The following is a 19615-nucleotide window of genomic DNA, read 5'->3' on the forward strand; positions in this document are numbered from 1 at the left end:
ACCGTTATCCGTGATGATCACTTTTGGGATTCCAAATCTGCAGATGATATGGGAGTGAACAAAGTCCACCACTGCCTTTTTGGTTACCGACTTGAAGGTTTTAGCCTCAACCCATTTGGTGAAGTAATCAATGGTCACAAGAATGAACCTGTGGCCGTTGGATGCTGCTGGTTCGATAGGTCCAATGACATCCATGCCCCATGCTACAAACGGCCAGGGTGCTGTCATCGTATGTAACTCTGTTGGCGGAGAATGGATCAGATCTCCATATATCTGGCACTGATGGCATTTCCTCACGAAAGTGATACAGTCATGTTCCATGGTGAGCCAATAATACCCTGTTCGAAGGATTTTCCTTGCCAATACATATCCGCTCATGTGTGGCCCACAAACTCCAGCATGTACCTCTGCCATAACCGTCGTGGCTTGACCGATATCTATACATCTCAACAATCCTAAATCCGGGGTTCTTTTGTATAACACTCCTCCGCTGAGGAAGAAACCATTCGACAAACGCCGAAGGGTTCTTTTTTGGTCTCCAGTGGCCTGTTCTGGATATGTCCCCATTCTAAGGTATTCCTTGATATCATGAAACCAGGGTTCGCCATCTGGTTCCTCTTCTACGGCATTGCAATAAGCGTGCTGATCACGGACCTGGATGTGCAGAGGATCAACATACATTTTGTCAGGGTGGTGCAGCATTGATGCTAAGGTGGCCAAGGCATCCGCAACCTCATTGTGAACTCTCGGGATATGTTTGAACTTCACCGATCGAAATCGCTTGCTCAGATCATGCAAGCATTGTCGGTATGGTATGAGCTTTAAATCTCGTGTTTCCCATTCACCCTGAATTTGATGTACCAAGAGGTCCGAGTCTCCCAAGACCAAGACGTCTTGGACATCCATGTCCGCAGCTAAGCGCAGACCCAGAATGCAAGCTTCATACTCGGCCATATTATTGGTGCAATAGAAGCGTAGTTGAGCCGTAACAGGATAATGGCGTCCTGTTTCAGAAATGAGTACTGCTCCTATTCCAACCCCTTTTGCGTTTGCAGCTCCATCGAAGAAAAGCTTCCAACCCGGCTCCTCAGGTAATTCCAACTCATTTGTATGCATTACCTCTTCGTCGGGAAAATACGTTCTTAAAGGCTCGTATTTTTCATCAACAGGATTCTCTGCCAGATGATCGGCCAGCGCCTGGGCTTTCATGGCTGTCCTCGTCACATAGACGATATCAAACTCTGTGAGCAGCATTTGCCATTTTGCCAACCTTCCCGTGGGCATAGGTTTCTGAAAGATATACTTCAATGGGTCCAAACGGGATATGAGATAAGTAGTATACGAAGACAGGTAGTGCTTCAACTTCTGAGCTACCCAAGTTAGGGCGCAACATGTTTTCTCGAGTTGAGTGTACTTGACCTCATGTACTGTGAATTTCTTGCTAAGATAGTAGATGGCCTGCTCCTTCCTTCCTGTGTCATCATGTTGCCCCAGTACACAACCAAATGAATTTTCCAAGACCGTCAGGTAAAGGATTAGGGGCTTCCCGGGCTTAGGCGGGACCAATACGGGTGGATTAGACAGATACCCTTTGATTTGGTCGAAGGCCTCCTGACACTCTGTCGTCCAACCTACCGCAGCATCCTTTCTCAGCAGCCGGAATATGGGCTCACAAGTTGCTGTGAGTTGAGCGATGAACCTGCTGATGTAATTGAGTCTACCCAACAAACTCATTACCTCTGTTTTGTTCCTTGGCGGTGGCAAATCTCGGATGGATTCAATTTTGGATGGGTCTAACTCAATCCCCCGTCGACTGACGATGAATCCTAGCAGCTTTCCTGATGGAACCCCGAATGCGCATTTGGCCGGGTTAAGCTTGATATCATACCTTCGGAGTCTTTGGAAAAATCTCCTTAGGTCTGCTACATGGTCCTCCTGACGCCAAGATTTGATGATCACATCATCGACGTACACTTCTATTTCTTTGTGTATCATGTCATGAAACACAGCAGTCATTGCTCGCATGTACGTTGCCCCGGTGTTCTTCAATCTGAACGGCATTACCCGATAGCAGTAGGTTCCCCATGGCGTAATAAATGTTGTCTTTTCCGCATCCTCCTCGTCCATTAGGATCTGATGATAACCCGCATAGCAATCTACAAAGGATCCGATCTCGCGCCCAGCGCAATTATCGATCAAGATATGGATGTTGGGCAATGGAAAATTGTCCTTGGGACTTGCTTTGTTGAGGTTGCGGTAGTCGACGCACACCCTGATTTTTCCATCCTTCTTTGGGACTGGTACCACATTGGCCAACCACTCGGGATATCGAGTGACCCGAATGACCTTCGCCTGCAACTGCTTAATCACCTCTTCTTTGATCTTTACACTCATTTCTGTTTTAAATTTCCTTAGTTTTTGCTTGACCGGAGGGTATGCCGGGTCAGTGGGCAATTTGTGAACCACTAAATTGGTGCTTAATCCAGGCATATCGTCATATGACCATGCAAAAACATCTTTGAATTCCATGAGGGTTTTGATCAATTCTTCCCTGACATTCGGCTCAATGTGGATGCTGATTTTGGTTTCTTGGATGTTATCAGCGTCTCCTATATTCACAGCCTCAGTGTCATTTAGGTTGGGTTTGGGTTTTTCCTCAAATTGGCACAGTTCTCGGTTTATCTCTTCGAAGGCTTCACCTTCGTCACAATCAGATTCATCGTCACAAACGTCCTCTTGCATCATTGAGTCGGATTCAGATTGATTTATTAGACTAGGTCGAAGATCCACTGTGCATGCCATGTCATTAGAACCAGTAAAAAGAGAACTGTTCAGAAAGAAAAAGAACAAAACAAAAATTAAAATAGGACAAAAAGAGAGAACTTTATTAAACTTGCGGGATAAAAGGGTTCACACTTTTACAAGACAAACGTAAAATTTGGATTACACCCTGGAATAATCCGAACAAAACAAACAAACAAAACATAAATCAAAGCCTACTACCAAGACTCCCCTCGGACCGGAAGAGGAGTAACAGTCCAATTGTTGGTTTTGGCCTCAGGCCCCACAAACTATATCTCTGCTCTGCTGGAACCTTCTCCAGCTTCCACCATACTGACATCCGTGAATAGCCTCTCAAAACTCTGATTCAGGTCCTCATTTATACCGATCAAAGGTCCTAGAATCTTTGGGACCGGTGACCCCTTGGCACTTGCTTTGACAAAAGACCTTGAGAGACGTGACACTGGTTTAGGCAGAAACCAAACCCTCTTCTTCATTTTTCGCGCTTGCTTCCTATCTGCTGCGGTTGGTTTGAACCCCAATCCGAAAGTTTCCAGATTTTTAGGAAGGGAGACAGGTTGGACAATCCCTTGAAGCTCGACTCCCAGGCCTTTTCCCGGCACAAATCCATTACCCAGCATTTCTGAGACCATCATGACTGTTGCGGCAGCTACCCTAGGGTGCGGGATGATTTCTCCTTCAGAAATTTTGTTGGCCGACCCTGTATCGAAAATCTGGTAGACCCAAGGACCTTTGTCATCAGCGGTCTCTATGAAAGGTACAATGGTTCCGCCCATGGTGCACGTTGTATCCTCGCCGTGTAACACGACCTCTTGTCTTTCCCACTCGAACTTCACCATCTGATGTAGGGTGGAAGGCACCGCTTTGGCTGCATGAATCCAGGGTCGTCCCAACAGCAGGTTATAAGATACTGTGGCATCCAACACCTGGAATTCCATGGTAAACAGGACCGGACCAATGGTCAGTTCAAGTACAACATCCCCTACAGTGGCTGTTCCGTTTCCGTCAAACCCTCGGACACAGATACTGTTCTTGTGGATCCTTCCGTGGTCGATTTTTAACTGGTTCAGGGTGGATAGTGGACAAATATTGGCGCTTGAGCCGTTATCCACCAATACTCGAGTTACCACCGAGTCTTCACATTTGACAGCTAGGTATAAAGCTTTATTATGATCCGTACCTTCCACCGGCAGATCATCATCTGAGAACGTTACCCTGTTCACCTCGAAAATCTTGTTGGCAATGGTTTCCAGGTGGTTTACAGAAATCTCATTGGGTACATGAGCTTCGTTCAATATCTTCATCAAAGCCCGTCGATGCTCCTCAGAATGGATCAGTAATGACAGCAACGAGATCTGGGCCGGTGTTTTTCTCAGCTGTTCGACCACGGAGTAGTCCTGCACTTTCATCTTCCTCAGGAACTCCTCAGCCTCTTCTTCGGACACAGGTTTCTTGGTTGCAACTGGGTTGGTTCTTCTTAGCTCCACCGGAGCAAAACATCGACCCGATCGAGTCAGCCCTTGCGCTTCACAACTAACTTCTTCCACCTGTTTTCCTTTATACATCACCACCGCCTTTTCATATTTCCAAGGCACAGCCTTGCTATCAATCATCGGCAGCTGGACTACAGGCTTTATGGTGACTGGTTCTCTACATACCCCTTTCAACACAACTACAGGTGTGGGCGGAATCCCTGATATTACCAACTTGTTTGGCTTGCGTTTGCTTGTTATGGCGGACGGGCTCTTTCCCAATATCACTACTGGCTTGACGCCTTCTCCCTGCGACTGTACCCTCGTTTCTCCACTGGTTGAGACTTCTTTCGGGGCGGCCTGGATCATCATCACTGTTTGTGAGGGTTTTCTCAACTCTCCTCCCTCATACACTAACTCAATCATGTGAGTCTCGTGGTGCGCTGGCAGTGGGTTCTGGTTGATGTTAGGAGCCTCCGGTGTCTGGACCTCGATCTTATTGGTGTCAATAAGATCCTGTATGGCATGCCTCAATTTCCAGCACTTCTCGGTATCATGTCCGAGCATCCCTGAGCAGTATTCACAACTGATTGATCGATCCAAATTCTGAGGTGGGGGATTTGGTTCTCGAGTCTGGACAGGACTAACCAAACCCAATTGCCTCAGTTTGTGGAACAAAGCGGTGTAGGTTTCTCCCAACTCCGTGAAAGTTCTTTGTTTCCGCAACCTGTCATTCCTAGCATCTGGATTTCCCCGAAAGCCTGCCCCTGAAGGGTTTCTATATGCTCTCGGTGGAGGATAGGTGTTTTGTGGGGGTACATATATGTTCTGGGGAGCCGGCGCGCACCATTGCGGGCGAACCGGAGGCTGAGTGTATGCTTGAGCCTGGTGTACGGAACAATGTGGTTCTCGAGGTGGATAGAAATTTTGTGGTGGGTTGTATGGGTAGTTTGACCTGTGAGGTCTGGGTTGGTTGTAGTGTGGCCTGCCAGCCCTGGACCAACTGCCTGCCTTGATCGTGGCAACCTCTTCTTTCTTTCTTCTCAGCGCACCTCCCGTGCCGCTTTGAATAGCCTGGGTTGTGGCTTTGAGTGCCGAATAGTTCAAGATTTTGTCAGACCTCAGACCCTCTTCTATCATGACCCCTATCTTGACCACCTCGTTGAAAGATTTTCCAACTGTTGTCACCAAGTGACCAAAGTAGGTTGGATCCAATGTTTGCAAGAAATAGTCCACCATCTCTCCCTCTCTCATGGGAGGATCGACTCTAGCTGCTTGTTCTCTCCAGCGGAACCCGAACTCGCGAAAACTTTCCCCGGGTTTCTTCCCAGTTCTTAATAATGTGAGACGGTCAGGGACTATCTCGAGATTGTACTGGAAATGACCTGCAAAAGCCTGCACCAGATCATCCCAAGTATACCACCTACTGGAATCCTGCCTGGTATACAATTCTAGTGCAGATCCGCTCAGACTTTGGCCGAAATAAGCTATCAGTAGCTCATCCTTGCCGCCTGCCCCTCTCATTTTGCTACAGAATCCCCGCAAATGTGCCATGGGATCACCGTGCCCTTCATATAGATCAAATTTAGGCATCTTGAACCCAGCCGGGAGTTGGACGTCTGGGAAAGGGCATAGATCTTTGTATGCTACGCTGACTTGGTTGCCCAGCCCGTGCAAGTTCCTGAAGGACTGCTCCAGGCTTTTGAACTTTCTCAATACTTCATCCTGTTCAGGGGCCTTAGCCGGCTTTTCAATCTCTGCCGGCACTTCCAAATGTGGATTGTAAGCCTGTGGTTCGGGGGCATGAAACGTAGGCTCAGGGGGATAGTACTGTGTATCGTGAGCCTGAAACAATGGCTCACTGGTCGTTGTTTGCAAAGGGGCTGATGTTGGTCCCACAAAAATGGGAATATTGGGTGTTGGGAGAGGTTGATGGGGTGGTGGAGCTTGGGAATCATGAGGGCTTCTTTTTTGATGATAAAGGGGATTTGGGCGGCTTGTGGAAGGGCCAGAGTGAGGGTATTCCGGCTTGTGTCCCAGTGTTTCAGGGCTTTTTTGTGTTTTGGCTATGGCTAGCTGCATTGCATTCATCTCTAGTCCCATCCTTTCAATCTTTTCCATCGCTTCTTTTAACAACTGGCTCATCGGCCTCTCTTCCTCATTACTATTTTCTGAAGTAGTCATGCTTATTGCTATCGGTCCTTTGGATCTGGTTTGATAGGAGTGTGTTGCCAGAGTTCTTTAACAACTAACTTGTCTGAATCAGACAACAACAAACTTTTGTTAGCGTTAGAGTTTAACAGATTTGATCATAACACATAGAGGATGCAATGCTCCTAGGCAGTTAACCGTTTCTACATGCTTTGCTTCGAACAACATGCGTCATCCCGGTTTGCTCATTTGTCCCCTTTTCTGTTATTTTATTTTATTTACATTTTCTTTTCTTTATTTATTAAAAGCGGTCGAATCTTATGGGGATTGCCTACGTATCACGTCCCCGCGTGAATCAGACCAGGCGTAGTTCTGCCTCAAAGTAAAGACACATAGAAATTCTTCCGGAGTCACTTAATTTCATTATCAAAATTTGCTATTACACATTGCTTCAAACAAAATAGCAACAGTACAGACTCCACGGTTTTAAACTTGGTTTGAAGAAAAGAAAACAACATATGGGGAAACAACAAACAAAACGAACAGGACTCGATCAACGACTAATTTTCCAACTTAGGGACCCACGAGGCATCTTTCGGCCCTTTCGCGGCCCTAGGTGTAAGGTCTCTTTGCAAGCTCTTCAACTCGTTCATAATCCGGTGGACGCAGCCCATGATGGAGACAAGGAGGGTTTTCCGAGGTGTTCGCTCGCATGCCAAGCATTTCATGTAGATGTAATGCCCGATTTCGTCAATCCTTGCTCGAATGCTATCCCTTTCAATGAACAACTGCCTGATTTGTCGGTTCTTCAATCCTAATGCTTGGGCATTGTCGGTAAGTTGATCCTGGAACAACTCCATTTGTCTTTCCATGCAGGCCATTGCATCGTAACAATGCCTTCTGTCGGCCTGGGCATCTCGTGCTTGTTTGATGATCCGATCATGTAGAGTGGAGTTCGTCTCTCTTAATATCCCGATGCTCATTTCATAGTCCCTGATGACCTGTTGCAGACGCTGCCTTCGGGCTGTTGTACCTTTTGCCCATTTGACCTTCATCCTTGCTATGCAAGCCTCTGATTGTTCTAATTCTTCTTGGCTCTGGATGACCTGATTTCTCAAACTGGCTATCAATCTTTCGTCGGAGCGACGCTTCTGTCGGTCAATGTTATTCTTACTGGCTTGGCGAAGGCGGGCCTTCAGGGTTTGGTTCTCTTGGGCTAGCTTGTTTTTTTCAGCCTGCTCCTGGGCGACTTGCACATTATTTTCAAATACAAGCCTTTCAACTTGACGCTTTAGCTTCCTGATTTCAGCTCGGTAACCTTCCTCTTTTGCGAGCCAGCCCCATTGTTCTTGTGATGACTCAACAAAATTTTGGAGGTGAGGCCGTTTGGTGGGCCGCTCCGCAATGTTCTTCTTATTATGCCAAGCAAGATAAGCTGGCGAGACTTCACCTCTGGATACATCATCTACCCGAGTATTTACCGTCAGGTACTGGCATTCTCCCCATATGCAATGAACTGTCTTTTCAGGAAATTGGCCGTCACTGCTGACCTCGACTGCATAAGTGCTGAGATCTTTGTCCGGGTGTACTACTTGACACCTTCCTAACTACCTCATCACCCTGTAAGGGGCATAAGGTTGAATACCTCTGAGTCCCATCAAGAGGAAGTGAGGACCAGTGGCGGGCATGTATACGATTTCTTCCACAGAAAGCCAACCCAAAGTCCAGTTTATTTGATCTGCAGTTATGGCCCAGAGATAGGATATCCATTCTTCAAACCCTCCTGGTGATCGAAAACCTGAAACCCTCAGGTTATAACCCTCGATGCAGCCCCCATTCGTAGACATGTAGCGCATATACTGAGGATGGTGACACAAGTGTTCGATCATCCACATCTGTAATAACAAGTTGCACCCCTCGAAGAAGTCTGTCCCGGCCTTACAAGCCGTGAGGGCTCGGTATATTTCTGACACTACCATAGGAGCAAGGATGTTTTTATCGTTGGTAATCAGAACCTTAACGATTCCAGCCACCTTCAGATCGATATTTCTATCTTTTCGGGGAAACACCACAAGGCCCAAAAATGCCACCATAAAAGCGAACCGCCTATGCTCATTCCATTTTACCATATTTCCCCTACTGCAGACACCACTTTCTGGATCATTGAATCCTCCTATGTTCCCTTACCTCTGGTATATGAATTGCAGGGTAGAAAAACCTCTATCCAGTTCAGCGTATGGGACTCCCTTGCTTATCTTCAACAGATCCATGAATTTGTGTGAATTCACAGCTCTTGGGGTGATCAGGTATTTGTGCCTCAAACCTTCAGTGACGTCCATGTAACCTGTCACTTCTTCTAAGGTTGGGGTGAGTTCAAAATCCGAGAAGCGGAACACGTTGTGGGCCGGATCCCAAAATGTAACCAAAGCCTTTATGATGTCGCACCGAGGCCTGACGTTCAACAAATTAACCAGACCTCCCAGGTGCAGTTTGATCTTGTCTTGCTCTGACTTTTCCAAATCCTCCCACCATAATCGCCCTTCCAGAGGGATTTTGCTTCTAACTGTTACCGGCAAACTTGGACTTATGCTCATTCTGCATGTTTATTGGGGTGATTAAGCAAAGATCTAGACTCATTGGACTTAAATACCAAATTGACACACCCTTTTTTTTCTAGAAAAACGAAATTTGGTTGTTTCTGAAAAGTATGATGTCATCTTGATTATTTAAAAACTTTCGTTCTTTGGATTGTACCTATATTTTGAAAAACAAGTTGAGCCCGATGGGGGTTGCCTACGTATCTCGCACCCTGCGAGAATCAAACTGACGTAGTTCAGGCATAAGCCGAATTTTGGAGACACACTATTTTTCTCTTAAAAATAAATCAAAGACTCTTACTTTCTAAAACAAATTAATAAGGCACACATTTTTTTTTTCAAAATTCTGGCAGAGCTATAATCGTTTTCTGGGTATTGATTTTTCAAGAATAAATAATTAACTCCCTAACCGTTATTCTTTTTTTCTTCTCTTTTTTTTTCCAAACATTCCCGATATTCAGAAGCCGGTCAGCATACAAGCCTTGAAACAAGTAAATGCATAAAGCAAACAGGATGTAGCAGGATGGTCTTTATTCTCAGGTTGCTTGTCCTAGACGGACCCAGCCCCTCTGCTGAGTCCCCTAAGTCAAATGCACATGATGCAAATAAGTGTTCCTACTAGGGATCCGGCATGAAGTTATGTTATACTAAGCTGTAAAACCTAGGTGTTTGTTCTGGACCTGGCTTACCCGAGCGGACAACTCGAGCCAAGGATGGGAGCTGTGTATCGATAACCAAAAGGCCATCCGATTTTGCAATTCCTCCGAATCCTCGTTCTATTTTGGCATATGACACTAACAGAAAGAAGCCATGACCAGCGTGCGCTCCTCAAGAGAGAAGAGAAGGGTTTCGGCACAGTTTATATGTACAGTTCAAATAATATCAAAGCAATAAAAGCAGCATTTAGCTCATTAGGCGCAAACACGTAAAAATCAGATAATAAATAAAGCCAAATAATAACAATTATTTTAAGCTCGAATTCTTAACCCTGAACCAGTGGTTCTGGGTCATTTGTTCCCCAGCAGAGTCGCCAGAGCTGTCACACCTCCTTTTTACACACCCGCGAGGGTACATGGGAGTTTTTTTCAATTAAAAGACAATCGAAACGGGATTGGTTTATTTATTTCAGAGTCGCCACTTGGGAGATTTAGGGTGTCCCAAGTCACCAATGTCCCGAATCGAGGAAAGAATGACTCCATATTATAGTCTGCGTACCAGAAATTTGGATAAGGAATTCTGTTAACCCGGGAAAAGGTGTTAGGCATTCCCGAGTTCCGTGGTTCTAGCACGGTCGCTCAACTGTTATATTTGGCTTGATTATCTGATTTTGTACATGTTAAACCTATGTGCAAGTTTTAAACTCTTGACCGCTTTTATTATTATTTTTACGAGAATTGCAACGTCGTGAAAATATATCTCGAACCACGTTACATCAATGCACCCGTGGTTATTGACATATCTCGACTCGGTTGAGATTTGGATTTGGGTCACATAAATGTGCACCCGAATTAAGAAAAATAAATTATTAAGACGCGCCTAAAGCAACTAACGTATTGTTATTTTGGGGAAGGCCGTAAAATTTGCTAAACGGCATGTCCCAAATTCTAAGTATTTTTAATATATATACATTTAGAAGGCCCCGCAGCTTCTACATTTTTGTTTGTCGAGGCTCGTCTCATTTATTATTAAAAGGAATTTACAACGTCATGGAAATGCATCTCGGGCCACGCCATAATCAATATACCCGTGATTAGAGACACATTTCGATTCCGTTGAGATTTGGATTTGGGTCACATAAATGTGCACCCGAGTTTAAGGAGATAACATTATTAAACACGCGCTTAAAGAGGCTATCGCGTTATTATTCCGGGAGGGTCGTGAGATTTGCTAAACGACCCACCTTGGAAACTGAATGCTTCGATATTTACATTTAACGAGGGCCCCGCAGCTTGTACGTTTTTCTTTATTTTTTTGTCGAGGCTCATCTCGTCCTTATTTTAAAAGGATATCCTATAACAACTACGTTTCTTGTCGCGTTTGTCTCTACTAATAGAAAACGAAGATAGTCCTAGTTAATTACATGCTTGCCGGCTTATTTATAGCAGGATTCAAAAATGCTTTTACAGAATAAGTAAACGGGATTACGCACACGGACAGCTGATCGGACATTATGGGCCCAAATCCAGCTCATACGGGATGGGCCAGACCTGGGCCACTGTTCATCTGATGCTGACCTGCCTGGTCCGTTTCTACCTAGGCTCAACCTCCGTGAGGTTGAGACCGTAAACTTATGTCTTTATCCTGTAGGTGTGGCTGATTACTAATTATAGCAAAGCAATTCATCCAAGGGAGACGAGCTTAGCTAGGAATGGATAATTTCATGCTTAGCATGTATTAAACGACATGTTACACGATTAAACCGAATCTGGGATGCAACCTATTGTATTGGGAATGTTTTACCTAACCGCATGCATATATGGACTTATATTCAATTGTCCTACATTGACGTCTATTAGACAGGCAAGCTACTTCCAGCATCCAAACAAGAATAAAATTATTATACATTACATGATATTTAATGTAACAATCTATGTATAAAAGACATTCTTCAGGTCTTTTCATTTGTATTCATGCTCAATTTTCCAATTACATCTGACAGTGTATTAGCTGTGTACCTGTCACACCTCCTTTTTGCGCGCCCCGCCCCGAAGGGTAAGATGCGCGGGTGGAGTTTTTCCAATTTAAGTGACAATATTCGAAATGGGATTATTTATTTAATTCAGAGTCGCCACTTGGGAAAGGTTTGGCTTTTGGTGTCCCAAGTCATCGGTTTATCTTGAATCCCAAATCGAGGAAATTTTCGACTTTTCCAAATGAAGTCTGCGAACCAGAAATTCTAAGTAAGGAATTCTGTTGACCCGAGGGAAGGTGTTAGGCACCCTCGAATCCCGTGGTTCTAGCACGGTCGCTTAAATTGTTATAATGGCTAAAATATCTGATTTAAATACATGTTGTGACTTATGTGCTCTTATTAAATTTAAACCGCTTTTATTATTATCATTTATTTTTATAGAATTGCAACGTCGTGAAAATGCCTCCCAAACCACGTCACAATCAATGCACCCGTGATCGTCAACACATTTTGACTTCGTTGAGACTTGGATTTGGGTCACATCAATGTGCACCCGAATTTAAGAATGTAATTTATTAAAGGCGCGCCTAAAGCAACTAGTGTATTGTTATTTTGGGAAGGCCGTAAAATTCGCTAAAACGGCCTATCCTGAATTCGAAATATTATGATTATTTATTGAGGGCCCCGCAATTTGCATTTTTATTTGGCGAGGCTCGTCTCTATTTTAGAAAGGATATCCTAAAGTGACTACATTTCTAATGCATTTGTCCCTAAAACTAAAAGAAAAGGGACATGCTAATATAAACTATATGCTTTTGCCCAATCCGGATTCTTATCAATTACTGATTAATTATTTACAAAGTGGAGGGATGTCACAACTTGTAAAACATACAATTATTTACAAAGTGGAGGGATGTCATAACTTGTGAAACATACTTTAATTGGACAAAGGAATTACGTTCGAGATTGACCCAATGTTATACTTGCATCCAAACGTTTCTTAAATTGAATTTAACTAGACTTATTGAGGCTGAGTTTAAGGGAATTAGCTACTATGTCTCATTACTTGCGGGGATTTGAACGCGCTTCTATATGCTGCCTAGCGGGTTATGATAAAGGAAAACTAAAAATAAACAAGGAACATTTGTGTAAGGTGGAAATATTCTATTCTATGCATGTCATTAGTTAAACGGGAATCTAGTCAAAAAATCCATACCAATTCTCCATGCCTTCTATGTATTGTATCATTACATCTTGTACTGGCAAACAACTATAAACTAGGATGCAAGAGGCTAAACTTGATTAAGTATTATCTAACTAATCTTTCATTACTGAATCACACTAATCAATTTATGCAACAGAAGTCAGTATATCACAAGCATTACAAAACAGACATCTAAATCTTCTTCAAGAACTCCTTTCATTTCATGCTTTTGAACTGTTACAGTTAACACCAAAGTTGGATTTGAAATGTGTACCTGGAAACACTGAAAATGCAAAGGAGAAGAGGAAGAAGATGGGGAAATCAGCAGCAGCAAGGAACAGGACTAGCAGTAGCAGCAGGACATTGAATGGCAGCAGAGATAGGGAACAGAATGGCAACAACAACAACACACGAAACAATTGGAGTGGGATCAAGACCTCAAATGAAATACTCAACTAGACCAAATCCTCGAGTAAAATAACAACAACCAAGCAGACCCAGCTGGGACTTGGAGGAAAACAGTGTTGCACAAACAGGCCCAGATTCAGTGAAATCAAAACAAAAGGAAATAAAGCAATTTATAGTTTGTCTGTCTGAGTTATCAGACAAAAATTCTTTCCCAGTTTTCTGTTTCCAGAACTTCACTCTCCTGAAAGTTTCTCCTCTCAAATTACTCTGTTCTTATCAATGTCTATCTCTATGTGTGTGTGTATATATCACTCAATGTGTATCACCTTCTCTCTCTTTCCAATTCTCCTATATGCTCTGTGTGTATCTATTTGTATGTATTTAAGCTCTCTCTTTCAAAATTTCCTCACAGTCTGCCTCCCTCTGTATCTGTGTCCTCTTAACCTCTAATCCTTTTTTTTTCTCTATCAGATGTCCTCCCTCTCTTATAAGCCTTAACCTTACCCCTTTCAACAGCCTGTTTAGAATATATCAACATACCCCTCCCATGTGCCTTCCATTTTCAGTTCCACTTTAGCTAATTAAGTATTAAACCCCATCCTTCCCCTGGCAGGCTTGAACTTTCCCATTTTATTAACTAAAAGCAAGCATGGGCAGCAGGATGTAGTCTGACAGCACATGCTGTCAAACCATTTTTAAATCCAAAGCCCTTTTATGCAGGAAACAAGCTGTGCACAATGCACATGCTGTGCACAAGTGCACATGCCATCAACTCAGATTTCAATTAACAATCTACCCTCAGATTCAAATATAACAACTATAAGTGAACCTACTTGATCCTTACTTTGATTCAAACAAAGTTGCAGCAAGCAACAGGTGCAATCGTTAACATTTGAACTACTGAAATTAATTGACGACATTTGTCGACTCGACTATACTAGTTATAACTCATACAATCGTAACCAAAAATCAGACATTTAACAGTATCGACAAGGTTTGCATTACATTGACTGAGCAGAATTGTGCTTCGAGGAATCAGTTAATCAGTACAAATTTGGAATTCAACTAATTACTCAACAAATACATACATACACACTATCAGGACAAGTAGAAAAGGACACTTAATCAAACAACAAGGGTTCAGGCAAAGTAGACAGGACACAATTAATAGAAACTCAAAACAAAACAGACTTCAACAATCATGAACAGCTTTTAAAACAAATCACACGGACTAAAACAAGTAAAGGAAAGAAAGCAAACTCACCTTAAAACTCGAAAAATCAAAAGTTTTGAACTCGGATTTGGACAGACCTTTCTTAAGGCTGAACGGACTTTAATCGAAGTGTTTCTCAGATGAGAAACACCTCGATTAAGGTCCATTAGGCCTTAATTTCTTTGGCTCGAACAAAACACGGACCAGTGACGAAGAATCACAAAGTTCCAAAACTCAGATCTGGGATTCATGCTTCCCTGATCAGATTCGGACCAAACCAAGTATGGTTTGGTCACGAGGGGGGTCTGGGGAGTGTCTGGTGTGAAGCTGGGGTTAAACGGTGTAGATCGAGTTTTGACTCGAATCTTCAAATGAAGATTCGAGGACCTAGAGGATGATTCGAACTAAACGGTCAACAGGTCTATGTTCAGGGTGGTGAGGGGGTTCTATGGTGTTCAGGGCGAGGTCACCGGCGTTCATGCCGCCGGTTTTCATGGTGAAGAGTACAGGGGCGGCTCTAGGGTTTGATGGGGAAGATGGTGAAGACGGGAGCTGGGGTATCATATGGGGGGGGCAGGGTAAGGTTATAGGCTTATATATGAAATAGGTGGATTGATCTCAGCCGTCGGATCAACTGAAATCAATGGCTTGGATCTAAAGGCCTAGGGGAAACGGTGTCGTTTCAACTAAAGGGGGTTTGGGTTGGTCCGAGTGGAAACGGGTCGGGTTCTGTTCGTGGGTATGGGAAATGTGATCTTGGCCGTTGATCAATCTGAGATCAACGGCCTGGATCAAACTGGATTAAAACGGCGTCGTTTGGACACCCTGGGTATCAGGTGGTCTGGACCGGGCAGGCCTGGGTTTTGGGCTGAGTTTGTTGGGCTAATTTATTTAAAATTGGCCCAAGTCCGAAAAGGGGAGGGCTTTTTCTTTTTATTTCCTTTTTTTTCTTTATTTTAAAAACAAACTAAGCAAGAAAAAAAATCAAATTAAAATTAAATACCCACTTGAATACAATTATTTGCACACACACTAAAATATTTTAAGACAGGTAAAATCAAACAAAACAAAATCACGGACGAAGATGCCTATTTGTGATTTTCTATTTAACGACCGGATTACGGTTCGAATTACGCATGACACACACATTTTTGTATTTTGTTTTAAACAAATAAATAAATAAAAATAAAAAATAAAAACGGGCAAAAATCACAAATAAATCAACAAAGTGCCGTACAGAAATCCAAAAATTGTACAGCAGGACCAATTTTTATTCTTTTGGAGCGATTGTCGCGCAAAAACAAAAATCACGTGCTCACAGCTGCCCTTCTTTGTTCGGAAACGCGAAGAGTTTTCGTGCAAAGATAAAGTGAGCGTGTATGAGCGATTTTTGCCTATGGACTACTCCGTGTGAAACACATTTTTTGAAAGATCTGACCGAATCTTGCTTCAAAGATTTCCTACATATCGTGGGCTAAACAGGAAATAGGTCAATGTAGTTCGAGAGGTTTTGGTAGCTGGGACTACCATGGGATTGTAATGCTTGCTGCTACTGCTGTTGCTGTTGTCACTGCTGCGTCACTGACCGCCTTATTACAACCAAACGAAAATTGGAAACTGAACTAACTACTTATATGCATGTCAACTGCTAGTTACAAGATTCCTATCTATGATTCTTTTACGACTTGATCTTGGGTCTTAGCTGATTCTGCTTGTAGACTCCGATCTGAATCTTGATGCTTGCGAGTTGCGGCAACTTGTTTAATCTCTAGGATACTGAGTGAGACGCGATTGGCAGGGTTCAGGACCTTAACCAACTGTTGGAGTCAATTTGCCTTCCATTTACTCCGATATCTCGGGACATCTTCTCTCTTTTTTTTCTTCTTTTTCTTCGTTGATTCTGAATCGGGACTCATCTCGTGGGTCATTTCGATCCATGTGGCTCGAGGTTAGACCTGCGGGAGAAAACAAACAAACGAACGAAATTTTCTGCCCCAGTTTCACTAGGAAAATTTCGTAAATTATTCGCCAGGAAGTTCATAAAATTGATGAAGGAAGATAAAAATGTTCAGTTCAGGGTTGGAACCCTAATGCCGACTAGCTGGGGAAAGGTTCAGCTTAGGGTTTAAAGCCCTAAAGCCGAACAAAGGAAAAATTCAGTTTAGGGTTTAAAACCCTAATGCTGACTGAATGAAAAAGCTCAGTTTAGGGTTTAAAACCCTAATGCTGGCTGAATGGAAAAAGTTCAGTTTTGGGTTTAAAACCCTAATGCTGACTAAAAGGAAAATTCAGTTTAGGGTTTAAAACCCTAATGCTGATTACATGGAAAAGCTCAGTTTAAAGTTTAAAACCCTAATGCTGGCTGAATGGAAAAAGTTCAGTTTAGGGTTTAAAACCCTAATGCTGACTAAAAGGAAAATTCAGTTTAGGGTTTAAAACCCTAATGCTGATTACATGGAAAAGCTCAGTTTAAAGTTTAAAACCCTAATGCTGGCTGAATGGAAAAAGTTCAGTTTAGGGTTTAAAACCCTAATGCTGACTAAAAGGAAAATTCAGTTTAGGGTTTAAAACCCTAATGCTGATTACATGGAAAAGCTCAGTTTAAAGTTTAAAACCCTAATGCTGGCTGAATGGAAAAAGTTCAGTTTAGGGTTTAAAACCCTAATGCTGACTAAAAGGAAAATTCAGTTTAGGGTTTAAAACCCTAATGTTGATTACATGGAAAAGCTCAGTTTAAAGTTTAATACCCTAATGCTGGCTGAATGGAAAAAGTTCAGTTTAGGGTTTAAAACCCTAATGCTGACTAAAAGGAAAATTCAGTTTAGGGTTTAAAACCCTAATGCTGATTACATGGAAAAGCTCAGTTTAGGGTTTAAAACCCTAATGCTGGCTGAATGGAAAAAGTTCAGTTTAGGGTTTAAAACCCTAATGCTGACTAAAAGGAAAATTCAGTTTAGGGTTTAAAACCCTAATGCTGATTACATGGAAAAGCTCAGTTTAGGGTTTAAAACCCTAATGCTGGCTGAATGGAAAAAGTTCAGTTTAGGGTTTAAAACCCTAATGCTGACTAAAAGGAAAATTCAGTTTAGGGTTTAAAACCCTAATGCTGATTACATGGAAAAGCTCAGTTTAGGGTTTAAAACCCTAATGCTGGCTGAATGGAAAAAGTTCAGTTTAGGGTTTAAAACCCTAATGCTGACTAAAAGGAAAATTCAGTTTAGGGTTTAAAACCCTAATGCTGATTACATGGAAAAGCTCAGTTTAGGGTTTAAAACCCTAATGCTGGCTGAATAGAAAAAGTTCAGTTTAGGGTTTAAAACCCTAATGCTGACTAAAAGAAAAATTCAGTTTAGGGTTTAAAACCCTAATGCTGATTACATGGAAAAGCTCAGTTTAGGGTTTAAAACCCTAATGCTGGCTGAATGGAAAAAGTTCAGTTTAGGGTTTAAAACCCTAATGCTGACTAAAAGGAAAATTCAGTTTAGGGTTTAAAACCCTAATGCTGATTGCATGGAAAAGCTCAGTTTAGGGTTTAAAACCCTAATGCTGGCTGAATGGAAAAAGTTCAGTTTAGGGTTTAAAACCCTAATGCTGACTAAAAGGAAAATTCAGTTTAGGGTTTAAAACCCTAATGTTGATTGCATGGAAAAGCTCAGTTTAGGGTTTAAAACCCTAATGCTGGCTGAAAGGAAAAAGTTCAGTTTAGGGTTTAAAACCCTAATGCTGACTAAAAGGAAAATTCAGTTTAGGGTTTAAAACCCTAATGCTGATTGCATGGAAAAGCTCAGTTTAGGGTTTAAAACCCTAATGCTGGCTGAATGGAAAAAGTTCAGTTTAGGGTTTAAAACCCTAATGCTGACTAAAAGGAAAATTCAGTTTAGGGTTTAAAACCCTAATGCTGATTGCATGGAAAAGCTCAGTTTAGGGTTTAAAACCCTAATGCTGGCTGAATGGAAAAAGTTCAGTTTAGGGTTTAAAACCCTAATGCTGACTAAAAGGAAAATTCAGTTTAGGGTTTAAAACCCTAATGCTGATTGCATGGAAAAGCTCAGTTTAGGGTTTAAAACCCTAATGCTGGCTGAATGGAAAAAGTTCAGTTTAGGGTTTAAAACCCTAATGCTGACTAAAAGGAAAATTCAGTTTAGGGTTTAAAACCCTAATGCTGATTGCATGGAAAAGCTCAGTTTAGGGTTTAAAACCCTAATGCTGGCTGAATGGAAAAAGTTCAGTTTAGGGTTTTAAAACCCTAATGCTGACTAAAAGGAAAATTCAGTTTAGGGTTTAAAACTCTAATGCTGACTACAAGGAAAATTCAGTTTAGGGTTTAAAACCCTAATGCTGATTACATGGAAAGCTCAGTTTAGGGTTTAAAACCCTAATGCTGGCTGAATGGAAAAAGTTCAGTTTAGGGTTTAAAACCCTAATGCTGACTAAAAGGAAAATTCAGTTTAGGGTTTAAAACCCTAATGCTGATTACATGGAAAAGCTCAGTTTAGGGTTTAAAACCCTAATGCTGGCTGAATGGAAAAAGTTCAGTTTAGGGTTTAAAACCCTAATGCTGACTAAAAGGAAAATTCAGTTTAGGGTTTAAAACCCTAATGTTGATTACATGGAAAAGCTCAGTTTAGGGTTTAAAACCCTAATGCTGGCTGAAAGGAAAAAGTTCAGTTTAGGGTTTAAAACCCTAATGCTGACTAAAAGGAAAATTCAGTTTAGGGTTTAAAACCCTAATGCTGATAGCATGGAAAAGCTCAGTTTAGGGTTTAAAACCCTAATGCTGGCTGAAAGGAAAAAGTTCAGTTTAGGGTTTAAAACCCTAATGCTGACTAAAAGGAAAATTCAGTTTAGGGTTTAAAACCCTAATGCTGATAGCATGGAAAAGCTCAGTTTAGGGTTTAAAACCCTAATGCTGGCTGAAAGGAAAAAGTTCAGTTTAGGGTTTAAAACCCTAATGCTGACTAAAAGGAAAATTCAGTTTAGGGTTTAAAACCCTAATACTGATTGCATGGAAAAGCTCAGTTTAGTGTTTAAAACCCTAATGCTGGCTGAATGGAAAAAGTTCAGTTTAGGGTTTAAAACCCTAATGCTGACTAAAAGAAAAATTCAGTTTAGGGTTTAAAACCCTAATGCTGATTA

This window comes from Nicotiana sylvestris, chromosome 9 (assembly GCF_000393655.2).
Source record: "Nicotiana sylvestris chromosome 9, ASM39365v2, whole genome shotgun sequence".
Classification (NCBI taxonomy): Eukaryota; Viridiplantae; Streptophyta; class Magnoliopsida; order Solanales; family Solanaceae; genus Nicotiana; species Nicotiana sylvestris.